Below are 19,809 nucleotides of genomic sequence, written 5' to 3' on the forward strand. Positions count from 1 at the left end.
TAGGCTGAGCATGGTATTCATCCAAGAAGAATAGGTTCACAAAATGCAAGTATAAGCAGTAAGAATAAATCCTGGTGCCACTGCCAGTGATTCCTTAGTCTTCCCCTAGACATGACAGCCACATTCAAAGGGACTAGATTGATCCTATGCTTGTTTCTTCCCAATCCAGATGGTGTTGGTGAGCTCCCATTAGCTCAGATAGACTGTTTCAGTGGGTGTACCCATCATGGTCTTGACCTCTTTGCTAATATTCTCATTCCTCCCACTCTTCCACTGGACTTCAAGAGCTTATTCCAGTGCTCCAATGTGGATCTCTGCCTCTGTTTTCATCAGTTCCTGGATTAAGGTTCTATGGCGATATTTAAGATATGCATCATTCTGACTACAGGACAAGTCAAGATTGGGCCTCCTCTTCTTTATTACTTAGGGTCTTAGCTGGGGTCATCCTTTTGAATTCTTGGGAATTTTTCTAGAGCCAGGTTTCTTCCTCATCTAATAATAGCTCCCTCAATCAAGAAATATCTTTCCTTGCTCTCATACCTATCTTCTTCCATCTCTACTGTCCTATTCCCTCAATTTCTCCTTCCCCTTCACCGTCTCCCCTCCTATTCCCCTTCCACTGTCTCTTCTTCCCCCACATCCATGTTCCCAATTTTGTCTGGCGATCTTCTCTGTATTTACTTTCCAAGTGGATCTACATATGTCTTTCTTAAGGGTCATCATAGTTCCTAACTTCTCTACAATCATAGACTATAGCTCAATATCATTTGTTTATAGCTAATATCCACTTATGAGTGAGTACATACCATATCCATCTTTTTGGGTCTAGATTATCTCATGCAGAATAGTGATTTCTAGTTACATCCATTTGCATGCAAATTTGAAGACATAATTGTTTTTTTACCACTGAGTAGTGCTCTAATGAGTAAATGTAATGTATTTTCTTTAGCCATTCTTTGGTTGAGGGCATCTAACTTTGTTCCCAAGTTCTAGCTATTACAAACAATGCTGCTATGAACACAGTTGAACACATATCTTTGTAGTATGATTGAACATCTTTTGAATATATGGCCAAGAATGGTATCACTGAATGTGAGGTAGGTTGATTCACAATTTTCTGGTAGGTTGATTTCCAAAGTGGCTGTACAAGTTTGCATTCCAACAAGCAGTGGTGGAGTGCACACCCCTTGATCCTCATCCTCTCCAGCATAAGCTATCATTGGTGTTTTTGATCTCAGCCATTCTGATAGGCGTAAGATAGTATCTCAGATTTGTTTTGATTTGTAATTCCTTGATGACTAAGGATGTTTAACATTTCCTTAAGAATCTTTCAGTCATTTGAAAGTCTTCTGTTGAGAATTCTCTGTTTAGTTCTGTACCCCATTTTTAATTGTGTTATTTAGAATTTTTGATGTCTAGTTTCTTGAGTGCTTTATATATTTGGGAGATCAGTCCTTTGTCTGATGTGGGGTTGGTGAAGATCTTTTCCCATTCGGTAGGCTGCCTTTTAGTCTTATTGACCATGTCCTTTGATTTACAGAGCTTCTCAGTTTCAGGAGGTCCCATTTATTTTTTGTGACTCTCAGTGTCTGTGCTACTGGGGTTATATTTAGGAAATGGTCTCCTATGTCCATGCATTGAAGGGTACTTCCCACTTTCTCTTTTATCACATTCAATGTGGTCATATTTATATTGAGGCCTTTAATCAATTTGGACTTGAGTTTCATGCATGGTGCTAGATGTGGATCTATTTTTATTCTTCTACATGTTGACATCCATTTATGCCAGAATCATTTGTTGAAGATGCTTTCTTTTTTCCATTGTATAATTTTAGTTTCTTTGTAACTATGTGTGTGGATTAATATCTGGGTCTTTGATTTGATTCCATTACTAAACTGCCCTGATCTTATACCAATACCATGCTGTTTTCATTACTGTAGCTCTGTTATAAATCTTGATGTCAAGGAGAGTGATCCCTCTGGAAGTTCCTTTAATGTTCATGATTACTTTGGCTATCCTTGGTTTTTTGTTTTTCCATATGAAATTGAGTATTGTTCTTTCAAGTTCTGTGAAGCATTGTTTTGGGATTTTGATGGGGTTGGTATTGAATCTATAGAATGCTTTTTGTAGGATTGGCAATTTTATTATGTTGGTCCTATCTATCAAAGAGCACAGGAGATATTTCCATTTTCTTGTATCTTCTTCATATTCTTTCTTCAAATATTTAAAGTTTTTGTCAAATAGGTCTTTCACTTCTTTGGTTAGTGTAATCCCAAGATATTTTTTGTTATTTCTGGCTATTGTGAAGGGTGATGTTTCTCTGATTTCTTTCTCAGCTTCTTTATCATTTGTGTATAGGAAAACTATTGATGATTTTTTTTAGTTGATTTTGTATCCTGCCCCATTACTGATGTTATTTTTTAATTTTTGGTTTTGTTTTTCAAAACAGGGTTTCTCTGTGTATCTTTGGCGCCTGACCTGGAACTACCTCTTGTAGATCATGCTGACCTAGAACTCACAAAGATCTGCCTGCCTCTACTTCCTGAGTGCTGGGATTAAAGGCGTGTGCCACCACTGCCCAGCATACTGAAGATGTTTATCAGCTGTAGGAGTTCCCTGGTAGAGTTTTTCAGGTCATTTATATATACTACCATGTCATCTGCAAAGAACAAAAGCTTGACTTTTTTTTCAATTTGAATCTTCTTGCTCTCCTTTTTGTTGTTTATTGCTCTAGGCAGAACTTTACGAACTATGTGTAAGAAATAAGGAGAGAGTGGGCAGCTTGTCTTGCTCCTGATTTTAGTGGAATCTCTTTGAGTTTCTCTCCATTTAATTTGATATTGACTGTTGGCTTATTGCATATTGCTTTTATTATGTTTATATATGTTCTTGTATTCCTGATCTCTCCCAGATCTTTATAATAAAGCAGTGTTGGATTTTGTTGAATGCTTTTTCAGCATCAAATGAGATGCTCATGTGGTTTTTACTTTCAGCTTATTTATATAATTGATTACATTGATAGATTTTCATATGTTGAACCATCCCAGCATCTCTGGGATGAAGCTGACTTGATCATGGTGGATGATCTTTTTTATGTGTTATTGGATTTGGTTTACCAGTATTTTATTGAGTATTTTTGAATCTATGTTCATGAGTGAGATTGGTCTGTAATTCTCTTTTTTGTCATTGTGTGTTTTTAGTATCAGGGTTACTGTGGCCTCATAAAAAGTTTGGCAATGTTCCTTCTGTTTCTTATGTGGGGCACTTTGAGGTGTATAGGTATTAGCTCTTATGAAAGTTTTGGTAGAATTCTGCAATAAAACCATTGGCTTTTTGCTGTTTTTTTTGGTTAGGTTTTTGATGATAGCTTCTATTTCCTTACAGTTTAGAGGTCTATTTAATTTGTTTATATGGTCTTGATTTAACTTTGGTAAGTGATATTTACCAAGAAAATTGTCCATTTCTTTTATATTTTCCATTTCTGTAGAGTATAGGTTTTTTTATTGATTTTTATTGAGCTCTACATATTTCTCTGCTCCCCTCCCTGCTTCCACCCCTGCTTCAACCTTCCCCCAAGGTCCCTATGCTTCCAACTTAATCAGGAGATATTGTCTTTTTCTACTTCTTATATAGATGAGATCTATATAAGTCTCTATTAGTGTCCTTATTGTTGCCAGAGTTCTTTGGGGTTATTCTGTAGGCTGGTCTTCTTTGCTTTATGTTTAAAAACCACTTATGAGTACTTGTAATAATTGTCTTTCTATGTCTGGGTTACCTCACTAAGAATAATGTTTTCTAGCTCCATTCATTTTCCTGCAAAATTCAAGCTGTTGTTATTTTTTTTTCTGCTGTGTAGTACTCCATTGTGTAAATGTACTACATTTTTTATATCCATTCTTTGATCAAGGGGCATTTAGATTGTTTCCAGGTTCTAGATATGAAAAAAAAGCTGTTATGAACATAGTTGAGCACATGTCCTTATGGCACGATTGAGCATCCTTTGGATATATACCCAAAAGTGGTATTACTGGGTCTTGAGGAAGGTTATTTCCTACTTTTCTGAGAAATCACACATCACCAAAGGGGCTGCACCATCTTACATTCCCACCAGCAATGCAGACGTGTTCCCTTTTACCCACAACATCTCCAGCATAAGTTATCATCAGTGTTTTTTTTTTTTAAGATTTAATTATTTATTATGTGTACAGTATTCTCAGTATTCTGTCTGCATGTATGCCTTCAGGCCAGAAGAGGGCACCAAATCTCATTACAGATGGTTGTTAGCCACCATGTGGTTTCTGGGAATTGAACTCAGGACCTTCGGAAGAGCAGGCAGTTCTCTTAACTGCTGAGCCATCTCTCCAGCCCCTCATCAGTCATTTTGATCTTGGGCGTTCTTACAAGTGTAGGATGGAATCGAATCTCAGAGTTGTTTTGATTTGCATTTTTCTGATGACTAAGGATGTTGAGCATTTCCTTAAGTGTCTTCAACCATTTTAGATTCCTCTGTTGAGAGTTCTCTGTTTAGTTCTGTGGAGTACAGGTTTTCATAGTATGACCTAATGATTCCTTGAATTTGCTCAGTGTCTCTTATTATGTCCACATTTTCATTTCTTATTTTGTTAATTTGGATGTTTTCTCCCCACCTTTTGATTAGCTTGGATAAGAGTTTACCTATCTTGTTGATTTTATCTAAGAACCAGCTCTTTGTCTCATCGATTCTTTGTATTGTTTTGTTTCTACTTTATTGATTTAAGCCCTCAATTTGATTATTTTTTGTCCTCTAATCTTCCTTGGTGTGTCTTCTTTTTATTCTAGAGCTTTCAGGTGTGTTGTTGAGTAACTGGTGTTGTGTCTTCATTTTTTTGAATTCTAGGAAGTCTTTAATTTGTTTATTTTTTCCTTGACCCAGGAGTGGTTCAATAGTTCACTGTTCAATTTACATGAGATTGTAGGCTTTCTAAGCATAGTGTTGTTAAATTCTAACTTTATTTTATTTTTTTTTCCAAGACAGGGTTTCTCTGTGGCTTTGGAGCCTGTCCTGGAACTAGCTCTTGTAGACCAGACTGGTCTCGAACTCACAGAGATCCGCCTGCCTCTGCCTCCCGAGTGATCTGATAAGATTCAGGGGGTTACTCCTATTCTTCTTCTTTTTTAATCTGTGGAGGTTTGCTTTGTTACCGAGTATGTGGTCAATTGTAGAGACGGTTCCATGGCGTGCTGAGAAGACAGTATAGTCTTTGTGTTTGGGTGGAATGTTCTATAGACATCTGTTAAGTTCATTTTAATCATGACATCTGTTATTTTCACTTATTTATCTGTTAAGGTTCTGTCTGTTTGACCTGTTAAAATGTTCATTTGTTTTGCAATCACAGGTTACTGCATTTTATTGGTAAATTAACAGAGGTAAAATCTTGAGATGGCTGTTTACCTCACATTTACAAGAGAGAGGAGAGAGAGAGAGAAAGAGAGAGAGAGAGAGAGAGAGAGAGAGAGAGAGAGAGAGAGAGACTCATAATGCCTGTTTACTTAGTACTCTGTGAGCCCTCTGAAATCTTACATGGTTTTATTCTAAACCCAGGCTATGTTCATAGTCTATGAGAGGAAAATAAAATGAAAACAGGAATTGTGTTGGTATCTTGATGGGGATTTTATTGAATATAAATTGCTTTTGGTTAAATGACCAGTGAAGTCTATAGTGAATTCAAGACTAGAAGTCTTGTGACACTTGAGACAGGGTTGAAACATTGCAATGCTTAGAAACATGACATTGTGCAGCTGGCTGAGAAATAAATTTATACTGTTATCTAGACCGTTGTAAAAAGTCTATTCACAGGACTAGCTATGTGGTTTTCAGTTCAATTGTGGAATAGACGGCATTGTGACTTAATAATTGATAGCATTGCAGAATGGTTTTGCACCACAGTTGCTTGCACTATGAGAAGGGAAATGGTTCATGGCAGAACATTTAATAACTCATGGTGTGAATATGCGTACCTGTCACCTTTAACCGAGGTACTGTACTTTGAATTTTCTAACCACTGCTTATGGTCTAGAACAGTAAAAGTCACTCAAATAAAAATATTGTGGTAATATACTAGAAAATATTAACAAAACATCAGTTACTTTAAAAGTATCTGTTATGCTTGGGTGTGCTGGTGCCCACCTGTAATCCTAGCAATTGGGAGGCAGAGGCAGGCAGATCTGTGTGAGTTCGAGGCCAGCCAGTACCACAAAGCAAGTTGTGCTTATCAGTGTCAATATTTGAAATTTCTGTGGATTCTTTTATACAAACAATATTATTTTATAAAATCACTAGTATTACTTTAATCATTCCTTACTTGACAGGAAAGTATGGAATCTTTGCCATGTAAACCTTTGAATAAATATAATAAATGGTGTCATAATCAAACCAATTCCCACATTAAATTACACGTAAGCCTTAAGATAGTTAAGTCTATTACTAAATGATCAATTCTATACAAACAAACATTGTAGTTGTAAAATAGATTCAATGAACAGTTTTTTTTTTATTTTTTTTTTCAATGAACAGTTTTAATTGTGTCTTTCTTTCTTTCTTTTTTTCTTTCCTTCCTTCCTTCCTTCCTTCCTTCTTTCTTTTTTGGGTTTTTCGAGACGTAGTTTCTCTGGAACTAGCTCTTCTAGACCAGGTTGGCCTCGAACTCACAGAGATGTACCTACTTCTGCCTCTCGATTGCTGGGATTAAGGGTGTGTGCCACTGCCAATCAGCTTAATTGCAGTTTCATTTGCTGTCATTCTAGAACAACACTCACATGTGGACTTAAATGGGATTCTAAAGGCCTTGTTGAACTTTATTGAAAAAAGGCATGGATCACTTCCTTAGGAGTACATTTGGATGAAGCGCATTGCCCCATGCTATAGCAGGAAAGCACAAAGTGTAAGTATACACATTAAAATGCTAATTAAGACAAAATTTAAGCACAGAATACTTGTAACTGTTGTATTTTACACCAGATGGGAGTTCATTGTTTAAATCCCTTAGGGATAAAAGTATTTTATTCAACTCCTTTTGTCAAAGAGCAAGCAAAAGGGACATTTCATTGGAAGTAGCAATGGGTGAAGGATAAATGTCTCAGATTTATGGTAATTTTTGGATGAATGCAGGGGACATGAACATAACAGTCCAGAGTTGCCTCCCTAACTTCTCTTCTGAAGGTTCAAAACATTTAACCTTTGGATGAGCCAGTACATTCCATTTCATTCCAAATCAGCCCCAAGTGGGGGGCAGAATTGGTGTCATGTACTCATTTTTCTAATTATCCTTTTGGGTCTCAAGTGTACAGTTTCACAAAAACTTAAATCTTAGATATTTGTACAGATTATTTGTATTATTATGTTAGGATGGCCAGTATTTTGCTCCTATTCTGCTCACTGTGTGTTTTACTGTACTGAAATATTTTCTAAAGGACTTGCCATCTTATGTATTTCCTCAGTAGTCACAGTATACTGCGTTATACCTATTATTTATGGTGTTTTTTTTTGCCTTTGCACATGTATATACTTATGTATATGAGGCTCTTGAAGCTCAGAGGGACACATTGTAGGCACTGGAACTGGAGATATTTATGGTGATGAACCAGTGTGGACATGCTGCTAATTTCTGCCCTGGTCTTCTGTGAGACCAAAATGTGCTCTTAACTGCTAAATCACCTTCAGTTTCTGTCACTGTATTTTTCAAACCACTTATTTTGATTTAACATTTATAATGACTGGGTTTCAATAAGTGATTATTAATATCTCCAGATGTCAAATCATGATTTGTCTCAGCACAACTCGTCTACTTTGTAAGTCTTTGATTTTCTAAACAAAGCTGATTTTATACTACTTTAATCGTTCTGCATCTTACATAGCTGTGTTCTCTTAGCAAGCCAAATGTCTTATTCAAATATCAAATATTTTTTCAATAGAAAACTTTTAGAAACAGGGCATTAGAGTAGCAAGTATGCTAATGAGTAGCTATGTATATATAAATTTTTAAAACTCTCCCTTCAGTTTTGATAAAGAATAAGCTTCATAGTATGAATTTAGTTCATTTGTTGGAATCTGTAGTTGAGCATTTTTTCCACTTCAATATTCAAGCTTAGTTTCCGCACATATGATTCTACGAGGATAAGAGTTAGGGTTCATCTCAAAATCATGGAGTAGGTTATATATGAAATTAATTTTTAATTATTCTCTAATATTTATGCTTAATTCAATTCTATTTATAAAACTCAGCATTGTTATTAATATTAGTCCCTATCATTAACTAGCTGGATACTTCTGGGAGCATTCAAGAAATTTTGCTTTAATATAACTATAGCATCAAAGCATGCATTTCAAATTATGATAGAAACAAACATGTGGATTTGAAAATGTAATGAAAACAAACAGTAATATGAATGCTTTATTTATAAGACCACTAGATGGATATCTGATTAAAACATTATCCCAGCTACACCAGCCATAGAAAATAAAATTTTCTGGTAAACACCTAACAACTAAGACAGAACTGAAGCAGCACTAAGTTAGCTGGAACAACTCTCACCCAGCAGTTAGACTGTGGTTGCCAGTGAGACACATTCTCCATTCCCTCTGAAATCCATAATCTTTCATTATTTTCACAGAAATACAAAAGTCCATTCCCTGTAGCATGTTCATGGCTGACCACATGCCATTGGTTATAACATACTTGGAAACTCATCCCTTCTAAACACGGCTTCACACTCCCCCGCAGCCATGATTCGCCACAGCTCTTCAGCTAGAGGCTGTGCCCTGTGAGATTTCTGCCATCCAAAGTAAGGTATGTCAACTGATGTTGTCTTTATGCAGATCTTCTTCAGACAACCATATTGTTGACATTTTAAGGGGCTACATTATTGCCATGCCTAGACGATCCTATATGGCAGCAGGCGTTCTTTCACGCTGGTTCTTGCTGTTTATTTTCCTCACAAGTGCACTTTTTTTCTAAGTCTTCTGTGCAAGGGCTGAAGCTGTTTGTGCTGAGCATGCAGTAGTTACTTATGATTTCATTTTGAACACTGTGGATCTCTGGAAATATATCTGTCTACTGCCAAAAGAAGCTTCTCTCATGATGGATGACAGATGCACTTAGCCGTGTGTATGATTGTGTGTCTAAGATAAGTACTTAGAATACAGTTAGAAATGACATGAGCTTAGACAAAGTACAGTAATAGGATGTGTTCCAGGGTGTAGGACCTCTCCAGTCATGGATATTGGACAGGCTCAGTGTACTAGGCATGATTTTTCTCGTTTTCAATGAGACAGATGTTGGTTACCATCAAGATTAAAACCCAGTCTACTCAATGGGTAAGACTGCAGGAGGCCTGTTGTTTTCTGAAGGGAGATGAAGGATGAGTTGATCTGGTGGTGGGCGATGAGTGGGACTTGGAGGAGTAAAGGGAGGTGAAACTGCTCAGGTTGCCAGGTATGAGAGGAGAAAATATATGTGTGTGTGTTTCATTCAAAATCAGTAAACACTAGTCTGAACACAGGGAAAGCGATAACCATTTACTTTTCACATGCTGGTTTGCATGAAACATTCTGACATGTAGTATGAGGGCAAGCGACCATTTTTACTATGTTAATCGCACTGATCCAATAGCACGGGAGATCTTTCCACCTTCTGATGTGCTCTTCAAGGTTTCTCTTTAGAGATTTGTGGTTTTTGTCATACAAGTCTTTCACTTGTATTACCCCAAATATTCTATATTCCTGTGGCTAGGGTCAAGGGTGTTATTTTCCTCATTTCCTGCTAAGTCCAGTTGTTATTTGCATATAGAAGGATATTGAGTTTATTTTTAGATAATCTTACATCCATTAGTTTTTCTGAATGCGTTCATCAGCTGTAGTAGTTCTCTGGTAAAATTTCTTGTGTTGCTTATACATTCTATCCTATCATCTGCAAATAATGATATTTTGACTTCTTCCTTTCCAATTTGTTTCTCCTTTATCTCTTTCAGTTGTCTTGACTCTCCTGCATTACTTTAAGTAATATACTGATGCATATGGAAAGAATGGATAGCATTGTCTTGTTCCTGATTTTTGTGGAATCACTTTGAGTATCTCTCCATTTAATTTTATGTGGTTTATAGTTTTGCTGTAAATTGTTTCTATTATGATGAGCTATGTTCCTTGTATCCCTACTCTCCCCAGGACTTTTCTCATAAAGCAGAGCAGGGATTTATTTATTTATTTATATATATTTTTTTAGAGATTTTTTTTGACCCAAATGAGGTCAAGTGATATTTTTTATAGTTATTTATGTGGTGTATTACATTTATTAATTTTCATACTTTGAGCAACTGTCTCTGTGTCTCTAGGATGAAGCTTTTTTCAGGTCATCATGGATGAGGTTTTTGATGTGTTTTGAATATGTTTTTAGTGTTCTTGTATCTATGTTCATGAGAGGAATTGCTCTGTAATTACTTTGTTCATTTGTGGTATACTTGGCTATCAGGGTGACTGTGACTTCATAAAATAAATTTTGCAGTGTTCCTTCTGTTATTATTTTGTGGAATATTTTAGAGGAGTATTGACATTGCCTTTTCTTTAAAATCGTAAAGAATTCTGCCATAAAACCAGGTAGCCCTGGGCATTTATTATATGTTGAGAAAGACTTAATGACTGCTTCAATTTCCACAGTGATTATATGTCTATTTAAAATGTTTTTCTGATCTTAATTTAAGTTTATCAATTGAACATACTAAGAATAGTATCCATTCATTTTTTTATTTTCTAATTTTGTGGAGTATTTGTTTTGAAAGTGTGATCTAAGTAGTCTTTGAATTTCATTTGTGTTTGTTATTATGTCCCCTTTTGTGTTTCTGATTTTATTAATTTAGATAACCTCCCTGTATTTTATTTAGTTTGGATAAATATTTGTCTATCTAGTTGATTTTTCCAAAGAACCTATTATTTGCTTCACTGATTCTTTGTATTGTTGTCTTGGATTATTTGTGATTTGAATCTCCCCTCAGACTGGTTATTCCATCCTGGGTCCCTTTCTCCTGGATGTGCTTGAAGAAGTTTTAGAGATTTCAGGTCTGCTTTTAAGTTGCTAGGAGAGTCCTCCATTTTTTTATAAGCACTTACTGCGATTAAATTTTCTATTAACACCAATTTCATTGTGGGCTGAAAGCTTGGGTATATTGTATATTCATTTTCATTAAATTCTAAAAGTCCTTAATTTCTTTCTGCTGATCCTTTAAAAACAATAACAGGGAGACCTTTTCTGGGACCCCCACAGGGGAAAATGAGGCACCCAGGTGATCTTGCATAGTTCTCTGTCCACTCTGTGCCCTCCCCTCCCCAGCACTTGGCTTCAGCCCTCCCTATGCACTAGGTCCCATTCAGCTCCTTCACTGTTATCTTTCAGCTCCCAGTTTCTGCCATTTGCTGCCTTCACCCCACTCCCGACCCCTGCAGGTCCCTCAACCAGGGTTCATATTTCCACTACTGTTTTGTAAGTAAGGGGCTCCAAATGTCTGTGAACAGCTTCTTCATCTACTGGGGACTGTTCACTTGTCTAGGTGTCCAGGAAGCTGCTGACTTCGAGGAGCAAGGGTTCCAGAGGTGAGAAGTCATGGAGAGAGGACTGGGCTGGGGATGCCACAGGGTGGCCAGGCAGGGGATGTTTGAAAGCCCACGACTCTGAAGGTGTCTGGGATGATGCTAAGCCTGGACGCTGAGAGTGTGGAGGATCCTGAAATATCCTGGATGCTGATGGTGTCTGGGATGCAGCAAAGCCCAGGACTCTGATGATATAGGAAATGCAGTAAACCTGGGAAGATAACTCTGTCAGGGATTGGAGAATGCTGCAAAGCCCAAGACACTCATGGTGTCTAGAATGTTGTAAAGCCCAAGACCATGAAGGTGTCGAAGATTCTGCAAAGCTCAGGATGCTGACTGTATTGTCGGTGCTGCAATACCCTGGACACTGTCAACTGCAGAGATGCTACAAAGATCAGGTCAGTGATTGTGTCAGCGTTTGGGGATGCTACGAAGCCCTGGATTCTGATGGTGTTAGGACTGAGGTGAAGCTGGGATGCTGACAGTGTCAGGGATGCTGTAGAACCATGAATGCTGATGGTGATGCTTCAAAGATGAAAATATTGCAAAGCCCTGGATGCTGATGAAGTCGAGGATGCTGTGAAGCCTCCAACACTGACTGTGTCACAGACAGGATGCTGTGAAGCTCAGGATGCTGACAGTGTCTGGGATGTTGGAAAGCCCAAAATGCTGATGATTTGGGGCATGCTGTGAATCCTGGGATGGTGACTGTTTCTGAGATGCTGTGAAACTGGGGATGCTGATGGTGTCCACAATGCAATGAATCTCATAACCCTGATGGTTTCAAACATACTGCAAAGGATAGGATGGGCATTTTGTCAGGGATGCTGCGATGCCCTGGATGCTGAGGGTTCAAGGATGCTAAGATGCCCTGGATGTTGACAGTGGTGGGAATGCAGAGAAGCCAGAAATTTGTGAAGCCCTGGAAGGTGACTGTGTCGGGGATTGGAGATACTGAGAAGCCAGGATGGTATCACTGTTGGGGATGTTGCAAAGCCCTGGATGCTGAAGGTGTCAAGGATGCTGTGATGCCCTGGATGCTGTGAAAGCCTGCATGCTGATGATGTCAGGGATGCTGTGAAACACAGGACAGTGAATATGTCTGAGATGCCGCAAAACCCTGGACTCTGATGGGATTGGGGATGATGCAAAGACAGGGACGCTATGAATGAAGCTCTGGTTGCTGATGTTGGCCATGCTTAGAAGCCCGGGACGGTGATGGTGCTGGAGATGCTGCGAAGCCCAGGGTGCTGATGATGTCAGGAATGCCCCCCAAAGGCTGGTAAGGTGACCGCGTAAGGGGACCAGTGAGGCTGGAATGTCCAGGATGTTGACCGTGTTGGGGATGCAAATAAGCGCAGTATGGAGATGGTATTGGTGATGCTGTAAAGTCCAGAATGCTGCAAAGTCAGGGATGCAGACAATGTTGGGGATCAGGGATGCTGTGAAGCCCAAGACACAGATGGTGTCTGGGTGCTGTGAAATCCAGAGAGGTGACTGTGTGAGGGATCTGGGATGCTGGGAAATGTTAGGAGTGTAATGGTGTGGGGATGCTGCAAAGCACTGGACACTAACATTGGTGGGGATGCTATGAAGGCCTGGACACTAACAGTATCATGGATGCTGAGAAGCCAGGGATGCTCCAAAGCCCAGGACAGTGACATTGTCAGGGAATCTGCTGGGCTTGCGATGGAGACAGTGTAGAGGATGTTTTAAAGCCCAGGATGCTGCAAAGCCTGGGACACAGATATTGTTGGGGATCACGGATGCTGTGAAGCCCTGGACCCTGACAGTGCTGGTGATGCTACAGAGCCAAGAATGTTATGAAGCCCTGGACTCTGATGGTGACTAGTTCTGTGAAGCCTGCGATTCTAACACTGTTGGGGATGCTGCAAAGCCATCGACACTGATAGTGTCGGGGATGCTATGAAGCCAGGGATGCTGTGAAAGCCTGCATGCTGATAATGCCAGGGATGCTGCGAAGCCCAGGACAGTGAATGTGTCTGAGATGCTGCAAAGCCCAGGACACTGAAGGTGTCGGGCATGCTGCTAAGTCTGGGATGGTGACTGTGTTGGGGATAGGAGATGCTGTGAAACTTTGGACATTGATGTTGTTGGGGATGCTGCCAAGCAGGAAATGCTGATGGTGTTGGGGATGCTGCGAATCCCTGGACACTGACTGTCAGTGATTGTGGCTGTTTTGAAGCCAAGGATGCTGAAGGTGTTGGGGATCAGGGATGCTGTAAAGCCCTGGACGCTGAAGGTGTCAGGAATGCTCTGAAGCTCAGAACAGTGAAGTTGTTGGAGATGCTGCAGAGTCCTGGATGATGGTGGAATTGTTAATGCTGCAAATCCAGGGATGCTGTGAAGGTCTGGACTCTGAAGAAGATGGGGATTGTTTGAAGCCCATGATGGTGATGGCATTAGGAATGCTGCAAAGAATGTGATGCTGAAAGCCTGGGACACTGATGATGTCACAGATGCCTCAAAGACTGGAATGGTGATGTTGTTGGGGATGGGGATGCTGAAAAGCCAAGGACACTGACTTTTGGGGATCAGGGATGCTGGGAAGCCCTGAATTTAATGATGTCTGTAGTGGTAGGGCCAGTTTGTTTCGCCCAGCTCTCCGGCTAGCTTAGCCCTGAAATTGTATTCATTAAAACACTGCTTGGCCCTTTAGTTCTAACTTCTTATTGGCTAACTCTTATATTACTTTAACTCATTCCTATTAATCTGTATATCACCACGTAGCTGTGGCTCACCGGGTATATTCCCAGCATTTGCCTTCTGTGGCTCCATGGCCTCTTCTTAACTCTGTCTCCTTTACCCCATAATGCCATTTAGTTTTCCCCACCTACCTAAATTCTGCCCTATCAACAGGCCAAGACAGTTTCTTTATTCATTAATCAATGAAAACAACACATAGAAGGACCTCCCACAGAGGTAGAGATGCTGCAAATCATAGGAGTCTGATGGTGTCAAAGAGGATGTGAATCATGGGACTGTGACAATTTCCGAGATGCTGCAGAGGCTGGGACTGTGCCTATGTTGCTGATCGAGGATTCAGCAAAGCCAAGGATGGTGAAAGTGTTGAAGATGCTAAAAAAAATCCATGGAAGCTGATGGGGTCAGGTATGCTCTGAAGCCAGGGATGCTCTGAAGAAGCCCTGGATACTGATGGTGTATTTGATGCTGCAGAGGCAGTTTTCTGGGAAGACTAGGACTCTGACAGTGTCAGAGATGCTGCGAATCCTGGGACTGAGATATTTGCTGAGATGCTTCATAGCCTGTGACTGTGACCATTCATGAGGGTGGGGTGTTAAAGTCTGTCGCTATTTGTGTATGGGATTTGATAAGTGATTTAAGATTTTGGAATGTTTCTTTTGCAAATGTGGGTGCTCTTGTATTTGGAGCATAGATGCTCAGAATTGAAAGTTCATCTTGATGTATTTGTCCTGTGATGAATATGGAATGCCCTTCTCCATCTCTTTTGATTAATTTTAGTTTGAAGTCTATTTTGCTAGATATTAGGATAGTTACACCTGCTTGTTTCTTAGGTCCATTTAATTGAAAACTCTTTTCCCAACCCTTTACTTTGAGGTAATGTGTCTATGAAGTTGAGGTGTGTTTTTTGTATACAGCAGAAGGATGGCTCCTATTTTCATATCCATTCTTTAGCCTGTGTCGTTTTTAGATGAGTTGAGTCCATTGATATTAAGGTATGTTAATGACCAGTGATTGTTTTTTACTTTTTATTTTTATTATTACTTAAACAAATAACAAGCCCAATTTCCACTCCCTCCCTTTCTCCCAGTCCCCTCCCTCTCCCTCCACAGACCCTCCCACCCCACCCCTCCAACCCTAAGGGAGTTCCATGCACCCTGCCCTGTGGAAAGTCCAAAGTCTTCCCTACTACATCTTGGTTGAGAAAGGTTTACATCCAAAGAGAATAGGATGGGATAAAACCGGACTCGCTGAACATAGCGGACAATGAGGACTACTGAGAACTCAAGAACAATGGCAATGGGTTTTTGATCCTACTGCACATACTGGCTTTGTGGGAGCCTAGACAGTTTGGATGCTCACCTTACTAGACCTGGATGGAGGTGGGTGGTCCTTGGACTTCCCACAGGGCAGGGAACCCTGATTGCTCTTAGGGCTGACGATGGAGGGGGACTTGATCGGGGGAGGGGGAGGGAAATGGGAGGCGGTGGCAGGGAGGAGGCAGAAATCTTTAATAAATAAATAAATAAATTTTAAAAAACAAAGAGAATGGGATCCCATGAATCCAGTATATGCAGTAGAGACACATCCCAGTGTCACTATCAGTGGCCCCTCAGCCTGCCCCAGCTGTCAACCCCCTTCAGAGGGGCTGGGTTGTTCCCATGCTCATTCACTTCCAGTCCAGTTGGAGTTGGTGAGCTACCATTAGCTCAGGCAAAGTGTCTCAGTGGATGACCCCCTTATGGTCTTGAATTCCTTGCTCATATTCTCTCTCCTTCCACTCTTCAACTGGATCTTGGGAGCTCAGTCCAGTGCTCTGATGTGGGTCATTGCCTAGTTCCCATCTGTTTTTGGACAAAGGTTCTATGGTGATATTTAAGATCATCATCAGTCTGACTACAGGATAAGGTTAGTTCAGACACCCTCTTCTCTATTGATGAGGGTCTTAACTGGGGTCACCCTTGTGGGTTCTTGGGCATTTTTCTACAGCCAGGTTTTTTGCTAAATCTATAATGGCTCCCTAAATCAAGATATCACTTTCCCTGCTCTCATATCTGTCCTTCCTTTATCTCGACTATTCCATTTCCTCAAGTTCTCCTCAACACCCCTTCTCCCCTTCCTTCTACCCTTTGCTCCCCTGCTCCCAAATTTTTGTCTGATTCCAATTTACAGGTGCGTCTATATATGATTTTTTTTGGTTAACCTTATTACTTAGTTTCTCTAGGATCCTGAACTATAGGCTTGTTGCCCTTTGTTTGTGACTAGTATCCATTATGAGTGAGTACATACCATATTTGGTATATTTTGGGGTCTGGATTGCCTCACTCAGGATAATGTTTTCTAATTTCTCCATTTGCATGCAAAATTCAAGGTGTCATTATTTTTACTGCTGAGTAGTACTCTAATGTGTAGATGTGCCACACTTTATTTATCCATCCTTCAGTTGAGAGGCATCTAGGTTGTTTCCAGGTTCTGACTATTACAAATAATGCTGCTAAGAACATAGTTGAACAGATGCTCTTATAGTATGATTGAGCATCTTTTGAGTATATTCCAAAGAGTGGTATTGCTGGTTCCTGAGGCAGGTTGATTCCCAGTTTTCTGAGAAACCATCACACTGATTTCCAAAGTTGTTGCACCACTTTGCATTCCCACCAGCAATGGATGAGTGTTCCCCTTGCTCCACAACCTCTCCAGCATAAGTTATCATTACTGTTTTTGATCTTAGTTATTCTGACAGGTGTAAGATGGAATCTAAAAGTTGTTTTGATTAGCATTTCCCTGATATCTAAGGAAGAAGAACATGTCCTCAAGTATCTTTTGGCTATTTGGGATTCTTCTGTTGAGAATTCTCTGTTTAGTTAAGTACACCATTTTTTATTTGGATTATTTAGAATTTTAATGTCTAATTTCTTGAGTTCTTTATATATTTTTGAAAATAAGTTCTTTGTCTGATGTGGGGTTGGTGAAGATTTTTTTCCCATTCAGTAGACTGCCTTTTTGTCTTAATTGACTGTGTCTTTTGCTTTACAGAAGCTTCTCAGTTTCAGGAAGCCCCATTTATTTATTGATGCTCTTATTGTCTGTGCTACTGGGGTTATATTTAGGAAGTGGTCTCCTGTGCCCATGCATTGAAGGTTACTATCCCACTTTCCCCTCTATCAGGTTCAGTGTGGTCGGATTTATATTGAAGTCTTTAATCCATTTGTACTTGAGTTTTGTGCATGGTGACAGATAATGGATACATTTTCATGCTTCTACAGGTTGACATCCCACTTATGCCAGCACCATTTATTGAATATGCTTTCATTTTTTCCACTGTATCTTTTTTGCTTCTTTGTCAAAAATCAGGTGTTCATAGGTGTGTGAATTCATATCCGGGTTTTCAATTCTATTCCATTGGTCAGTGTCTCTGTTTTTATGCCAATACCAATCTGTTTTCATTACTGTAGCTCTGTAATAGAGCTTGATTGTCAGGGATGATAATGCCTCCAGCAGTTTCTTTATTGTACAGGATTGTTTTGGTTATCCTGGGTTTCTTGTTTTTTTTTCATATGAAGTTGAGTATTGTTCTTTCAAGGTCTGTGAAGAACTGTGTTGGGATTTTGATGGGGATTGCATTGAATCTATAGATTGCCTTTGGTAAGATTGCCTTTTTTCTATGTTGATCCTTCCTATCTAAGAGCATGGGAGATCTTTCCATTTTCTGGTACTTTCTTCAATTTCTTTCTTCAGTGACATAAAGTTCTTATCAAATAGGTCTTTCATGTCCTTTGTTAGTGTTAACCCCAAGATATTTTATGTGATTTGTGGCTACTGTGAAAGGTGATGCTTCTCTGATTTCCCCCTCAGCTTCTTTATCCTTTGTGCATAGGAGGGTATTGGTGTTTTTGAGTTTATTTTGTATCCTGCCACTTAAATGAAAGTATTTATCGGCTGTAGGAGTTTTCTGGTAGAATTTCTGGGGTCACTTATAACACTATCATATCATCTGCAAATAATGAAAGTTTAACTTCTTCCTTTCCAATTTGAAACCCATTCATCTTTTTATGTTGTCTTATTACTATTGCTAAAACTTCAAGAACTATGTTGAAGAGATATGGAGAGAGTGGACTGCCTTATCTTGTTCCTGATTTTAGTGGAATTGCTTTGAGTTTTTCTCCATTTAATTTTATGTTGGCTCTCAGCTTGCTTTTATTATATTTAGATATGATCCTTTTGTACGTATTCTCTCCAGTACCTTTATCATGAAAGGGTGTTGAATTTTGTCAAATGCTTTTTCTGCATCCAATGAAATGATCATATATTTTTTCTTTCAGTTTATTTATATTACATTGATTGATTTTCATATGTTGAACCATCCCTGCATCTCTGGGATGAAACCTACTTGGTCATAATGGATGATTTTTTTTTGATGTGTTCTTGGATTCGATTTGCCAGAATTTTATTGAGAATTTTTGCATCCATGTTCATGAGTGAGACTGGTCTTTCTTGGCTGAGTCTTTGTATGGTTTTGGTATCAGGGTAACTGTAGCTTTGTAAAAAGAGTTTGGAAATGAGCCCTCTGTTTCTATCATGTGGAACACTTTGAGGAGTATAAGTATTAGCTCTTCTTGAAAGTTCTAGTAGAATTCAGCACAAAAACCAAAGGGCCCTGGGCTTTTTTTTTGTTGTTGGGAGTTTTTTTTTAATTTTATTTTTATTATTTATTTCTTTTATTATTTATTTATTTATTGGAGTTTTTTTACTTTTTTATTTTATGCTTTTTTAATTAAAATTACCGCCTCCTCCACATTTCCCATTTCCCTCCCCCTCTCACATATTGCCTCTCCCTCCACTCCATTCCCCCTCCCTCTCAATACTGAAGAGCAATCCAGATTCCCTGCCCTGCGGGAAGACCAAGGTCCTTCCACTTCTATCTAGGTCCAGGAAGGTGAGCATCCAAACAGGCTAAGCTCCCACAAAGCCAGTTCATGTATTAGGATCGAAACCTAGTGCCATTGTCCTTGGCTTCTCATCAGCCTTCATTGTCTGCCATGTTCAGAGAGTCCGGTTTCAACCAATGCTTATTCAGTCCTAGTCCAGTTGGCCTTGGTGGGCTCCCAATAGATCAGTTCCACTGTCACAGTGGGTGGGTGCACTCCTCGTGGTCCTGACTTCCTTGCTCATGTTCTCCCTCCTTCTGCTCCTCATTTGGACCTTAAGAGCTCAGTCCGTTGCTTCAAATTGGGTCTCTGTCTCTATCTCGTTGAAGGTTCTAAGGTGATATGCAAGATATTCATCAGTATAGGATAGGGTCATTTCAGGTTCCCTTTCCTCAGTTGCCCAAGGTACCAGCTGGGGACATCTCCCTGGACACTTGCAAGCCCCTCTAGAGTCAAGTCTCTTGCCAACCCTAAGATGGCTCCCTTAATTAGGATATATACTTCCCTGCTCCCATATCTAACCTTCCTATATCCCAACCATCCCAT

The sequence above is a fragment of the Chionomys nivalis genome, chromosome 6 (genome assembly GCF_950005125.1).
Source record: "Chionomys nivalis chromosome 6, mChiNiv1.1, whole genome shotgun sequence".
Classification (NCBI taxonomy): domain Eukaryota; kingdom Metazoa; phylum Chordata; class Mammalia; order Rodentia; family Cricetidae; genus Chionomys; species Chionomys nivalis.